General features: G+C 39.0%; 10 non-coding genes across 10 annotated transcripts; 3 read left to right on the plus strand and 7 right to left on the minus strand.

The window, feature by feature from the left end:
- Positions 1 to 121: 121 nt before the first annotated feature.
- trnar-acg (transfer RNA arginine (anticodon ACG)) lies at positions 122 to 194 on the minus strand. Its single transcript has one exon. It is a non-coding gene; the product is annotated as a tRNA-Arg (tRNA).
- Positions 195 to 3014: 2820 nt separating this feature from the next.
- trnae-cuc (transfer RNA glutamic acid (anticodon CUC)) lies at positions 3015 to 3086 on the plus strand. The gene has a single exon. It is a non-coding gene; the product is annotated as a tRNA-Glu (tRNA).
- Positions 3087 to 3201: 115 nt separating this feature from the next.
- Positions 3202 to 3288, minus strand: trnay-gua (transfer RNA tyrosine (anticodon GUA)). Its single transcript is given in 2 exon segments — positions 3202 to 3237; positions 3252 to 3288. It is a non-coding gene; the product is annotated as a tRNA-Tyr (tRNA).
- A 119-nt stretch (positions 3289 to 3407) lies between these two features.
- On the minus strand, positions 3408 to 3479 carry trnae-uuc (transfer RNA glutamic acid (anticodon UUC)). The gene has a single exon. It is a non-coding gene; the product is annotated as a tRNA-Glu (tRNA).
- Positions 3480 to 6774: 3295 nt separating this feature from the next.
- Positions 6775 to 6846, plus strand: trnae-cuc (transfer RNA glutamic acid (anticodon CUC)). Its single transcript has one exon. It is a non-coding gene; the product is annotated as a tRNA-Glu (tRNA).
- A 115-nt stretch (positions 6847 to 6961) lies between these two features.
- Positions 6962 to 7048, minus strand: trnay-gua (transfer RNA tyrosine (anticodon GUA)). Its single transcript is given in 2 exon segments — positions 6962 to 6997; positions 7012 to 7048. It is a non-coding gene; the product is annotated as a tRNA-Tyr (tRNA).
- A 119-nt stretch (positions 7049 to 7167) lies between these two features.
- On the minus strand, positions 7168 to 7239 carry trnae-uuc (transfer RNA glutamic acid (anticodon UUC)). Its single transcript has one exon. It is a non-coding gene; the product is annotated as a tRNA-Glu (tRNA).
- A 3295-nt stretch (positions 7240 to 10534) lies between these two features.
- Positions 10535 to 10606, plus strand: trnae-cuc (transfer RNA glutamic acid (anticodon CUC)). The gene has a single exon. It is a non-coding gene; the product is annotated as a tRNA-Glu (tRNA).
- Positions 10607 to 10721: 115 nt separating this feature from the next.
- Positions 10722 to 10808, minus strand: trnay-gua (transfer RNA tyrosine (anticodon GUA)). The gene is given in 2 exon segments: positions 10722 to 10757; positions 10772 to 10808. It is a non-coding gene; the product is annotated as a tRNA-Tyr (tRNA).
- A 119-nt stretch (positions 10809 to 10927) lies between these two features.
- trnae-uuc (transfer RNA glutamic acid (anticodon UUC)) lies at positions 10928 to 10999 on the minus strand. Its single transcript has one exon. It is a non-coding gene; the product is annotated as a tRNA-Glu (tRNA).
- Between the last annotated feature and the right edge of the window lie 1023 nt (positions 11000 to 12022).

A 12022-nucleotide genomic window follows, 5' to 3' on the forward strand; every position in this document is an offset into this window, starting at 1 on the left:
AAGCAGCCTATTGTTGGACTGTCAATTTTTAATATTTCTCAACCAATCCAATAATAATAATAACAAAAACTATGGGATAAGAAAACGACTAAGGGCTGACAGCATAGTAAACGAGGCAGAGCGAGCCAGCCAGGAGTCGAACCTAGAATCTTCTGATCCGTAGTCAGACGCGTTATCCATTGCACCACTGGCCCCCAGATCAGGTGTCCGTGAGCTTACACGCCACCTTTTGGTTTTCGACTGGGCAGAGGCCTGTGATGACATCTAGTTTTTCGCATGCTATTAACAGACCTGGACCCAACATCAGGAAGGGGTCAGATGAGGGGCCTGCTACAAAAACCTTCAAGATGGAGGCCTCACATGTTGGGGATCTCAATTCTCAATTCAAATCTTAAACGTCAATTTAAAAATTTTAATGCACAGGCTTTTTTGCATGATCTATATAATAGTGATTTACAGTTGGTTTCAATTATACCTGATGTGGTTGATGCTTGGGATTATTTCAAATCTATCTTTCTAGAAATTTGTGATAAACATGCTCCTTTACGTAGATTTCGGGTGAGAGGTAGAAATAATATTTGGTTCAATCAATCCGTCTCTAATCTTATTAAGCAAAGAAACGTGGCTTGGTCTAAAGCAAAGAAAACAAATGGTGAGGAGGACTGGTCTCAATATAGATTATTACGAAATAAGTGTACAAAATTAATATAAAGTTCGAAGAGTCAGTATTATTTAAACCTGATTAATGATAACATGAATTGTCCTTCTAAATTTTGGAAATTAACGAAATCTTTTATAGGATCAAATACATCCACTAATCTTCCAAAAGTTTTAAAATTGAATCAAAGATTGATTACAGACAAGGCTGATATTGTTAATATGTTTAATAGTAATTTTATTTCAGCTGGTTTGATAACAGACAATTCCTTGGTCCTTGATGAACAGAGAACTGATGAGTTGACTAATAGTGAATCAGATTTATTTTCTTTTGCCCCTGTATTGCCGTCCCAAGTTCGTAAACTACTCCGAAATTTAGACTGTAAGAAATCAGGTGGGTCTGACCAAATTGAACCAATTTTTTAAAAATTGTCAGCAGATATTATTGCCGAACCTATTGCATCGATTTTTAATTTGAGTCTATCCACTAATGTAATTCCACCATCTTGGAAATCGGCTATGGTTATGCCTTTATTAAAAGGAGGCGATCCTTCCGATTTGAATAATTATCGTCCGATTTCTAAATTACCGGTTTTAGCAAAAGTTTTTGAATCTATTATAAATGATCAAATGAAAGAATATCTACTTAGTCATGATATTTACAACGCATTTCAGTCAGGATTTAGAGCGGGCCATAGTACGATAACAGCTACTACATGATTTAATTACTGCTCTCGATAATAGACAACATTGTGCGGCCTTATTTTTTTATTTGACAAAAGCGTTTGACTTAGTGGATCATGTTTTACTGTTACGGAGGCTTAAAAGTGTTGGCCTCGATAATTCGGCTGTGAGTTGGTTTAAAAATTATTTATCGGATAGAACTCAATGTGTTGCTGTAGATAATTACACCTCATCCATGGTAATAGTCAGGAAGGGTGTCCCGCAAGGTTCTTTATTGGCACCATTTCTTTTTTCTATTTTTATTAATGAATTGGGGCAGAGAATACAATCCGCAAAGCTACATTTTTATGCTGACGATACAATTATTTACTCCACTGCATCCTCTGTGTCTCAGGCTATTGAAATTCTTAAGGATTCTTTTTATACTTTTCAGCTTACTTTGTTGAAACTAAAATTAGTTTTAAATGTAAATAAAACGAAGTATATTCTTTTTACACGTAGCCGTTCTATGTCTACTGTTATGCCTATTCTGACTATTGAGGGTTTACATATAGAAAGAGTACCAACTTATAAATATGTAGGAATATGGCTCGATGAGAAGTTAGCCTTTGATGTTCACATTAATTACTTGGTGAAAAGGCTTAAACCAAGACTGGGTTTTCTTTTTCGGGAAAAAAAATGTTTTTCCTTTATAGCTAGAAAGAGAATAATACAGAGTACTATTTTACCTATTTTAGACTATGGTGATGTTGTTTACATGCATGCGTCTACATATTTATTGAAAAGGCTGGATGGCGTTTATCATGCTGCACTGCGTTTTATAACAAATTCTTGTTCACGTACTCATCATTGTTTGCTGCACAACTATTTGGGTTGGTCCTCTTTATATCAAAGAAGGAAATCCCATATGTTAGAATTTATTGTAAAGACATTGATGGGTAGACTTCCAAATTACATTACTAGTCTTCTATGTTTATGTAGAAAGAACTATAGCACTAGATCATCTAATGGGATTAAATTAGTAGTACCTAGGGTACATTCAGAGCATGGTAAATCATCTTTCTCCTACTATGCTCCATGGCTGTGGAATGAATTTCAAGCTACTGTCCCTCCTGAAACAATTCCTCCTTTGAATGTATTAAAAATTTTTACTGCAGCATACAATGATTGAATCATGCTGTTGTTTTACTTGATTTATGATGAATGTTGTGCCCTGACTTTCTGGAATGTTTTATATGTGTTTGTGTGTGATTTGTAGTGTGGCCATCTTGGCCAGGACTCCCTGGAGGAAGGGATTTCTTTTAATCTCAATGGGACCTTCCTGGAAAAATAAAGGAAATAAAATAAAATACATGTTAAGTTGTGGTGTTGTTAGGATATTACTACAGAGCCTGTGACAGTTTCTCAGTGGAAGAACTGGGATCCAGGGCCACAGACGTCTGCAAAAAACTGCTTTAAAAACCTTCGAGATGCAGGTTGGCGATCTTATTGTTTTTGTTTTCATGGCAAGTTGTGGTGTTGTTAGGATATTCCTACAGAGTCTGTGACAGTTTGTCAGTTTGCCAGGGTCGGTGACGTCTCCTCTCCTGGAGTAAAATACAAGTATTAGTGGTCTTGCTGCAAAATCGGGTAAAGGCCACAGCCAGGCTTGAGGGCAAGTCGTCAGCAGACTTTCCCTGGTGGTCTAGTGGTTAGGATTCGGCGCTCTCACCGCCGCGGCCCGGGTTCGATTCCCGGTCAGGGAATGAGTTTTTGCCCACCACCGGCGGCCGTGATTGTAAAATGGCGAAATACGAACTCAAGCGCTAACACCCTCGTCGAGAAGCAGGGCCAAGGAAAAGTTTATGTGTGAAAAAGAACTCCTTCGAGCCGGAGTTGAACCAGCGACCTAAGGATTGCCAACTTGCCACCTACAGTCCTCCGCTCTTCCAGCTGAGCTATCGAAGGCACACTGATTGGGGACAGAACCTCAACATATCAGGTTGCTGAATCTCCGCCACTGGCTAAAACTGCTACAGACATACATGCTGGTTGTTTCGATTAAGTGATGCAAAGACAACCCGATCTTCCCATACCGGGAGTCGAACCCGGGCCGCCTGGGTGAAAACCAGGAATCCTGACCGCTAGACCATATGGGATCTTCCTTATGCCTGGAGCAGACCCTTTTACTTCTAGTGTGTGACCGTCCCCTTTAAGAACATGGGAATGATCCGAAGGGATTGTTTACTGAATTCAATTTCATCAGGCTCAACAGAGGGAGCTCTCATTTGCCTCATGAGGGGCTCAGTTTCCTCCCATTCTTGCGATGGTATAATAGACAGTACAAACTGGTCGTAAAGCAATGTCCTTGTGACAGTACTCATGCAATGCATTTTAAAAGACGCATAGTATTGTATGGTAACCGTTATCCTACTGACAAAGCAGCCTATTGTTGGACTGTCAATTTTTAATATTTCTCAATCAATCCAATAATAATAATAACAAAAACTATGGGTTAATAAAACGGCTAAGGGCTGACAGCATAGTAAACGAGGCAGAGCGAGCCAGCCAGGAGTCGAACCTAGAATCTTCTGATCCGTAGTCAGACGCTTTATCCATTGCACCACTGGCCCCCTGATCAGGTGTCCGTGAGCTTACACGGCACCTGTTGGTTTTCGACTGGGCAGAGGCCTGTGATGGCATCTACTTTTTCTCATGCTATTAACAGACCTGGACCCAACATCAGGAAGGGGTCAGATGAGGGGCCTGCTACAAAAACCTTCAAGATGGAGGCCTCACATGTTGGGGATCTCAATTCTCAATTCAAATCTTAAACGTCAATTTAAAAATTTTAATGTACAGGCTTTTTTGCATGATCTATATAATAGTGATTTACAGTTGGTTTCAATTATACCTGATGTGGTTGATGCTTGGGATTATTTCAAATCTATCTTTCTAGAAATTTGTGATAAACATGCTCCTTTACGTAGATTTCGGGTGAGAGGTAGAAATAATATTTGGTTCAATCAATCCGTCTCTAATCTTATTAAGCAAAGAAACGTGGCTTGGTCTAAAGCAAAGAAAACAAATGGTGAGGAGGACTGGTCTCAATATAGATTATTACGAAATAAGTGTACAAAATTAATATAAAGTTCGAAGAGTCAGTATTATTTAAACCTGATTAATGATAACATGAATTGTCCTTCTAAATTTTGGAAATTAACGAAATCTTTTATAGGATCAAATACATCCACTAATCTTCCAAAAGTTTTAAAATGTAATAAGGGATTGATTACAGACAAGGCTGATATTGTTAATACGTTTAATAGTCATTTTATTTCAGCTGGTTTGATAACAGACAATTCCTTGGTCCTTGATGAACAGAGAACTGATGAGTTGACTAATAGTGAATCAGATTTATTTTCTTTTGCCCCTGTATTGCCGTCCCAAGTTCGTAAACTACTCCGAAATTTAGACTGTAAGAAATCAGGTGGGTCTGACCAAATTGAACCAATTTTTTAAAAATTGTCAGCAGATATTATTGCCGAACCTATTGCATCGATTTTTAATTTGAGTCTATCCACTAATGTAATTCCACCATCTTGGAAATCGGCTATGGTTATGCCTTTATTAAAAGGAGGCGATCCTTCCGATTTGAATAATTATCGTCCGATTTCTAAATTACCGGTTTTAGCAAAAGTTTTTGAATCTATTATAAATGATCAAATGAAAGAATATCTACTTAGTCATGATATTTACAAAGCCTTTCAGTCAGGATTTAGAGCGGGCCATAGTACGATAACAGCTACTACATGATTTAATTACTGCTCTCGATAATAGACAACATTGTGCTGCCTTATTTTTTTATTTGACAAAAGCGTTTGACTTAGTGGATCATGTTTTACTGTTACGGAGGCTTAAAAGTGTTGGCCTCGATAATTCGGCTGTGAGTTGGTTTAAAAATTATTTATCGGATAGAACTCAATGTGTTGCTGTAGATAATTACACCTCATCCATGGTAATAGTCAGGAAGGGTGTCCCGCAAGGTTCTTTATTGGCACCATTTCTTTTTTCTATTTTTATTAATGAATTGGGGCAGAGAATACAATCCGCAAAGCTACATTTTTATGCTGACGATACAATTATTTACTCCACTGCATCCTCTGTGTCTCAGGCTATTGAAATTCTTAAGGATTCTTTTTATACTTTTCAGCTTACTTTGTTGAAACTAAAATTAGTTTTAAATGTAAATAAAACGAAGTATATTCTTTTTACACGTAGCCGTTCTATGTCTACTGTTATGCCTATTCTGACTATTGAGGGTTTACATATAGAAAGAGTACCAACTTATAAATATGTAGGAATATGGCTCGATGAGAAGTTAGCCTTTGATGTTCACATTAATTACTTGGTGAAAAGGCTTAAACCAAGACTGGGTTTTCTTTTTCGGGAAAAAAAAATGTTTTTCCTTTATAGCTAGAAAGAGAATAATACAGAGTACTATTTTACCTATTTTAGACTATGGTGATGTTGTTTACATGCATGCGTCTACATATTTATTGAAAAGGCTGGATGGCGTTTATCATGCTGCACTGCGTTTTATAACAAATTCTTGTTCACGTACTCATCATTGTTTGCTGCACAACTATTTGGGTTGGTCCTCTTTATATCAAAGAAGGAAATCCCATATGTTAGAATTTATTGTAAAGACATTGATGGGTAGACTTCCAAATTACATTACTAGTCTTCTATGTTTATGTAAAAAGAACTATAGCACTAGATCATCTAATGGGATTAAATTAGTAGTACCTAGGGTACATTCAGAGCATGGTAAATCATCTTTCTCCTACTATGCTCCATGGCTGTGGAATGAATTTCAAGCTACTGTCCCTCCTGAAACAATTCCTCCTTTGAATGTATTAAAATTTTTTACTGCAGCATACAATGATTGAATCATGCTGTTGTTTTACTTGATTTATGATGAATGTTGTGCCCTGACTTTCTGGAATGTTTTATATGTGTTTGTGTGTGATTTGTAGTGTGGCCATCTTGGCCAGGACTCCCTGGAGGAAGGGATTTCTTTTAATCTCAATGGGACCTTCCTGGAAAAATAAAGGAAATAAAATAAAATACATGTTAAGTTGTGGTGTTGTTAGGATATTACTACAGAGCCTGTGACAGTTTCTCAGTGGAAGAACTGGGATCCAGGGCCACAGACGTCTGCAAAAAACTGCTTTAAAAACCTTCGAGATGCAGGTTGGCGATCTTATTGTTTTTGTTTTCATGGCAAGTTGTGGTGTTGTTAGGATATTCCTACAGAGTCTGTGACAGTTTGTCAGTTTGCCAGGGTCGGTGACGTCTCCTCTCCTGGAGTAAAATACAAGTATTAGTGGTCTTGCTGCAAAATCGGGTAAAGGCCACAGCCAGGCTTGAGGGCAAGTCGTCAGCAGACTTTCCCTGGTGGTCTAGTGGTTAGGATTCGGCGCTCTCACCGCCGCGGCCCGGGTTCGATTCCCGGTCAGGGAATGAGTTTTTGCCCACCACCGGCGGCCGTGATTGTAAAATGGCGAAATACGAACTCAAGCGCTAACACCCTCGTCGAGAAGCAGGGCCAAGGAAAAGTTTATGTGTGAAAAAGAACTCCTTCGAGCCGGAGTTGAACCAGCGACCTAAGGATTGCCAACTTGCCACCTACAGTCCTCCGCTCTTCCAGCTGAGCTATCGAAGGCACACTGATTGGGGACAGAACCTCAACATATCAGGTTGCTGAATCTCCGCCACTGGCTAAAACTGCTACAGACATACATGCTGGTTGTTTCGATTAAGTGATGCAAAGACAACCCGATCTTCCCATACCGGGAGTCGAACCCGGGCCGCCTGGGTGAAAACCAGGAATCCTGACCGCTAGACCATATGGGATCTTCCTTATGCCTGGAGCAGACCCTTTTACTTCTAGTGTGTGACCGTCCCCTTTAAGAACATGGGAATGATCCGAAGGGATTGTTTACTGAATTCAATTTCATCAGGCTCAACAGAGGGAGCTCTCATTTGCCTCATGAGGGGCTCAGTTTCCTCCCATTCTTGCGATGGTATAATAGACAGTACAAACTGGTCGTAAAGCAATGTCCTTGTGACAGTACTCATGCAATGCATTTTAAAAGACGCATAGTATTGTATGGTAACCGTTATCCTACTGACAAAGCAGCCTATTGTTGGACTGTCAATTTTTAATATTTCTCAATCAATCCAATAATAATAATAACAAAAACTATGGGTTAATAAAACGGCTAAGGGCTGACAGCATAGTAAACGAGGCAGAGCGAGCCAGCCAGGAGTCGAACCTAGAATCTTCTGATCCGTAGTCAGACGCTTTATCCATTGCACCACTGGCCCCCTGATCAGGTGTCCGTGAGCTTACACGGCACCTGTTGGTTTTCGACTGGGCAGAGGCCTGTGATGGCATCTACTTTTTCTCATGCTATTAACAGACCTGGACCCAACATCAGGAAGGGGTCAGATGAGGGGCCTGCTACAAAAACCTTCAAGATGGAGGCCTCACATGTTGGGGATCTCAATTCTCAATTCAAATCTTAAACGTCAATTTAAAAATTTTAATGTACAGGCTTTTTTGCATGATCTATATAATAGTGATTTACAGTTGGTTTCAATTATACCTGATGTGGTTGATGCTTGGGATTATTTCAAATCTATCTTTCTAGAAATTTGTGATAAACATGCTCCTTTACGTAGATTTCGGGTGAGAGGTAGAAATAATATTTGGTTCAATCAATCCGTCTCTAATCTTATTAAGCAAAGAAACGTGGCTTGGTCTAAAGCAAAGAAAACAAATGGTGAGGAGGACTGGTCTCAATATAGATTATTACGAAATAAGTGTACAAAATTAATATAAAGTTCGAAGAGTCAGTATTATTTAAACCTGATTAATGATAACATGAATTGTCCTTCTAAATTTTGGAAATTAACGAAATCTTTTATAGGATCAAATACATCCACTAATCTTCCAAAAGTTTTAAAATGTAATAAGGGATTGATTACAGACAAGGCTGATATTGTTAATACGTTTAATAGTCATTTTATTTCAGCTGGTTTGATAACAGACAATTCCTTGGTCCTTGATGAACAGAGAACTGATGAGTTGACTAATAGTGAATCAGATTTATTTTCTTTTGCCCCTGTATTGCCGTCCCAAGTTCGTAAACTACTCCGAAATTTAGACTGTAAGAAATCAGGTGGGTCTGACCAAATTGAACCAATTTTTTAAAAATTGTCAGCAGATATTATTGCCGAACCTATTGCATCGATTTTTAATTTGAGTCTATCCACTAATGTAATTCCACCATCTTGGAAATCGGCTATGGTTATGCCTTTATTAAAAGGAGGCGATCCTTCCGATTTGAATAATTATCGTCCGATTTCTAAATTACCGGTTTTAGCAAAAGTTTTTGAATCTATTATAAATGATCAAATGAAAGAATATCTACTTAGTCATGATATTTACAAAGCCTTTCAGTCAGGATTTAGAGCGGGCCATAGTACGATAACAGCTACTACATGATTTAATTACTGCTCTCGATAATAGACAACATTGTGCTGCCTTATTTTTTTATTTGACAAAAGCGTTTGACTTAGTGGATCATGTTTTACTGTTACGGAGGCTTAAAAGTGTTGGCCTCGATAATTCGGCTGTGAGTTGGTTTAAAAATTATTTATCGGATAGAACTCAATGTGTTGCTGTAGATAATTACACCTCATCCATGGTAATAGTCAGGAAGGGTGTCCCGCAAGGTTCTTTATTGGCACCATTTCTTTTTTCTATTTTTATTAATGAATTGGGGCAGAGAATACAATCCGCAAAGCTACATTTTTATGCTGACGATACAATTATTTACTCCACTGCATCCTCTGTGTCTCAGGCTATTGAAATTCTTAAGGATTCTTTTTATACTTTTCAGCTTACTTTGTTGAAACTAAAATTAGTTTTAAATGTAAATAAAACGAAGTATATTCTTTTTACACGTAGCCGTTCTATGTCTACTGTTATGCCTATTCTGACTATTGAGGGTTTACATATAGAAAGAGTACCAACTTATAAATATGTAGGAATATGGCTCGATGAGAAGTTAGCCTTTGATGTTCACATTAATTACTTGGTGAAAAGGCTTAAACCAAGACTGGGTTTTCTTTTTCGGGAAAAAAAAATGTTTTTCCTTTATAGCTAGAAAGAGAATAATACAGAGTACTATTTTACCTATTTTAGACTATGGTGATGTTGTTTACATGCATGCGTCTACATATTTATTGAAAAGGCTGGATGGCGTTTATCATGCTGCACTGCGTTTTATAACAAATTCTTGTTCACGTACTCATCATTGTTTGCTGCACAACTATTTGGGTTGGTCCTCTTTATATCAAAGAAGGAAATCCCATATGTTAGAATTTATTGTAAAGACATTGATGGGTAGACTTCCAAATTACATTACTAGTCTTCTATGTTTATGTAGAAAGAACTATAGCACTAGATCATCTAATGGGATTAAATTAGTAGTACCTAGGGTACATTCAGAGCATGGTAAATCATCTTTCTCCTACTATGCTCCATGGCTGTGGAATGAATTTCAAGCTACTGTCCCTCCTGAAACAATTCCTCCTTTGAATGTATTAAAATTTTTTACTGCAGCATACAATGATTGAATCATGCTGTTGTTTTACTTGATTTATGATGAATGTTGTGCCCTGACTTTCTGGAATGTTTTATATGTGTTTGTGTGTGATTTGTAGTGTGGCCATCTTGGCCAGGACTCCCTGGAGGAAGGGATTTCTTTTAATCTCAATGGGACCTTCCTGGAAAAATAAAGGAAATAAAATAAAATACATGTTAAGTTGTGGTGTTGTTAGGATATTACTACAGAGCCTGTGACAGTTTCTCAGTGGAAGAACTGGGATCCAGGGCCACAGACGTCTGCAAAAAACTGCTTTAAAAACCTTCGAGATGCAGGTTGGCGATCTTATTGTTTTTGTTTTCATGGCAAGTTGTGGTGTTGTTAGGATATTCCTACAGAGTCTGTGACAGTTTGTCAGTTTGCCAGGGTCGGTGACGTCTCCTCTCCTGGAGTAAAATACAAGTATTAGTGGTCTTGCTGCAAAATCGGGTAAAGGCCACAGCCAGGCTTGAGGGCAAGTCGTCAGCAGACTTTCCCTGGTGGTCTAGTGGTTAGGATTCGGCGCTCTCACCGCCGCGGCCCGGGTTCGATTCCCGGTCAGGGAATGAGTTTTTGCCCACCACCGGCGGCCGTGATTGTAAAATGGCGAAATACGAACTCAAGCGCTAACACCCTCGTCGAGAAGCAGGGCCAAGGAAAAGTTTATGTGTGAAAAAGAACTCCTTCGAGCCGGAGTTGAACCAGCGACCTAAGGATTGCCAACTTGCCACCTACAGTCCTCCGCTCTTCCAGCTGAGCTATGGAAGGCACACTGATTGGGGACAGAACCTCAACATATCAGGTTGCTGAATCTCCGCCACTGGCTAAAACTGCTACAGACATACATGCTGGTTGTTTCGATTAAGTGATGCAAAGACAACCCGATCTTCCCATACCGGGAGTCGAACCCGGGCCGCCTGGGTGAAAACCAGGAATCCTGACCGCTAGACCATATGGGATCTTCCTTATGCCTGGAGCAGACCCTTTTACTTCTAGTGTGTGACCGTCCCCTTTAAGAACATGGGAATGATCCGAAGGGATTGTTTACTGAATTCAATTTCATCAGGCTCAACAGAGGGAGCTCTCATTTGCCTCATGAGGGGCTCAGTTTCCTCCCATTCTTGCGATGGTATAATAGACAGTACAAACTGGTCGTAAAGCAATGTCCTTGTGACAGTACTCATGCAATGCATTTTAAAAGACGCATAGTATTGTATGGTAACCGTTATCCTACTGACAAAGCAGCCTATTGTTGGACTGTCAATTTTTAATATTTCTCAATCAATCCAATAATAATAATAACAAAAACTATGGGTTAATAAAACGGCTAAGGGCTGACAGCATAGTAAACGAGGCAGAGCGAGCCAGCCAGGAGTCGAACCTAGAATCTTCTGATCCGTAGTCAGACGCTTTATCCATTGCACCACTGGCCCCCTGATCAGGTGTCCGTGAGCTTACACGCCACCTGTTGGTTTTCGACTGGGCAGAGGCCTGTGATGACATCTACTTTTTCTCATGCTATTAACAGACCTGGACCCAACATCAGGAAGGGGTCAGATGAGGGGCCTGCTACAAAAACCTTCAAGATGGAGGCCTCACATGTTGGGGATCTCAATTCTCAATTCAAATCTTAAACGTCAATTTAAAAATTTTAATGTACAGGCTTTTTTGCATGATCTATATAATAGTGATTTACAGTTGGTTTCAATTATACCTGATGTGGTTGATGCTTGGGATTATTTCAAATCTATCTTTCTAGAAATTTGTGATAAACATGCTCCTTTACGTAGATTTCGGGTGAGAGGTAGAAATAATATTTGGTTCAATCAATCCGTCTCTAATCTTATTAAGCAAAGAAACGTGGCTTGGTCTAAAGCAAAGAAAACAAATGGTGAGGAGGACTGGTCTCAATATAGATTATTACGAAATAAGTGTACAAAATTAATATAAAGTTCGAAGAGTCAGTATTATTTAACCTGTTA

Source organism: Siphateles boraxobius, unplaced genomic scaffold (assembly GCF_051911475.1).
Source record: "Siphateles boraxobius isolate OS27281-9 unplaced genomic scaffold, OSU_SipBor_1 77, whole genome shotgun sequence".
NCBI lineage: Eukaryota > Metazoa > Chordata > Actinopteri > Cypriniformes > Leuciscidae > Siphateles > Siphateles boraxobius.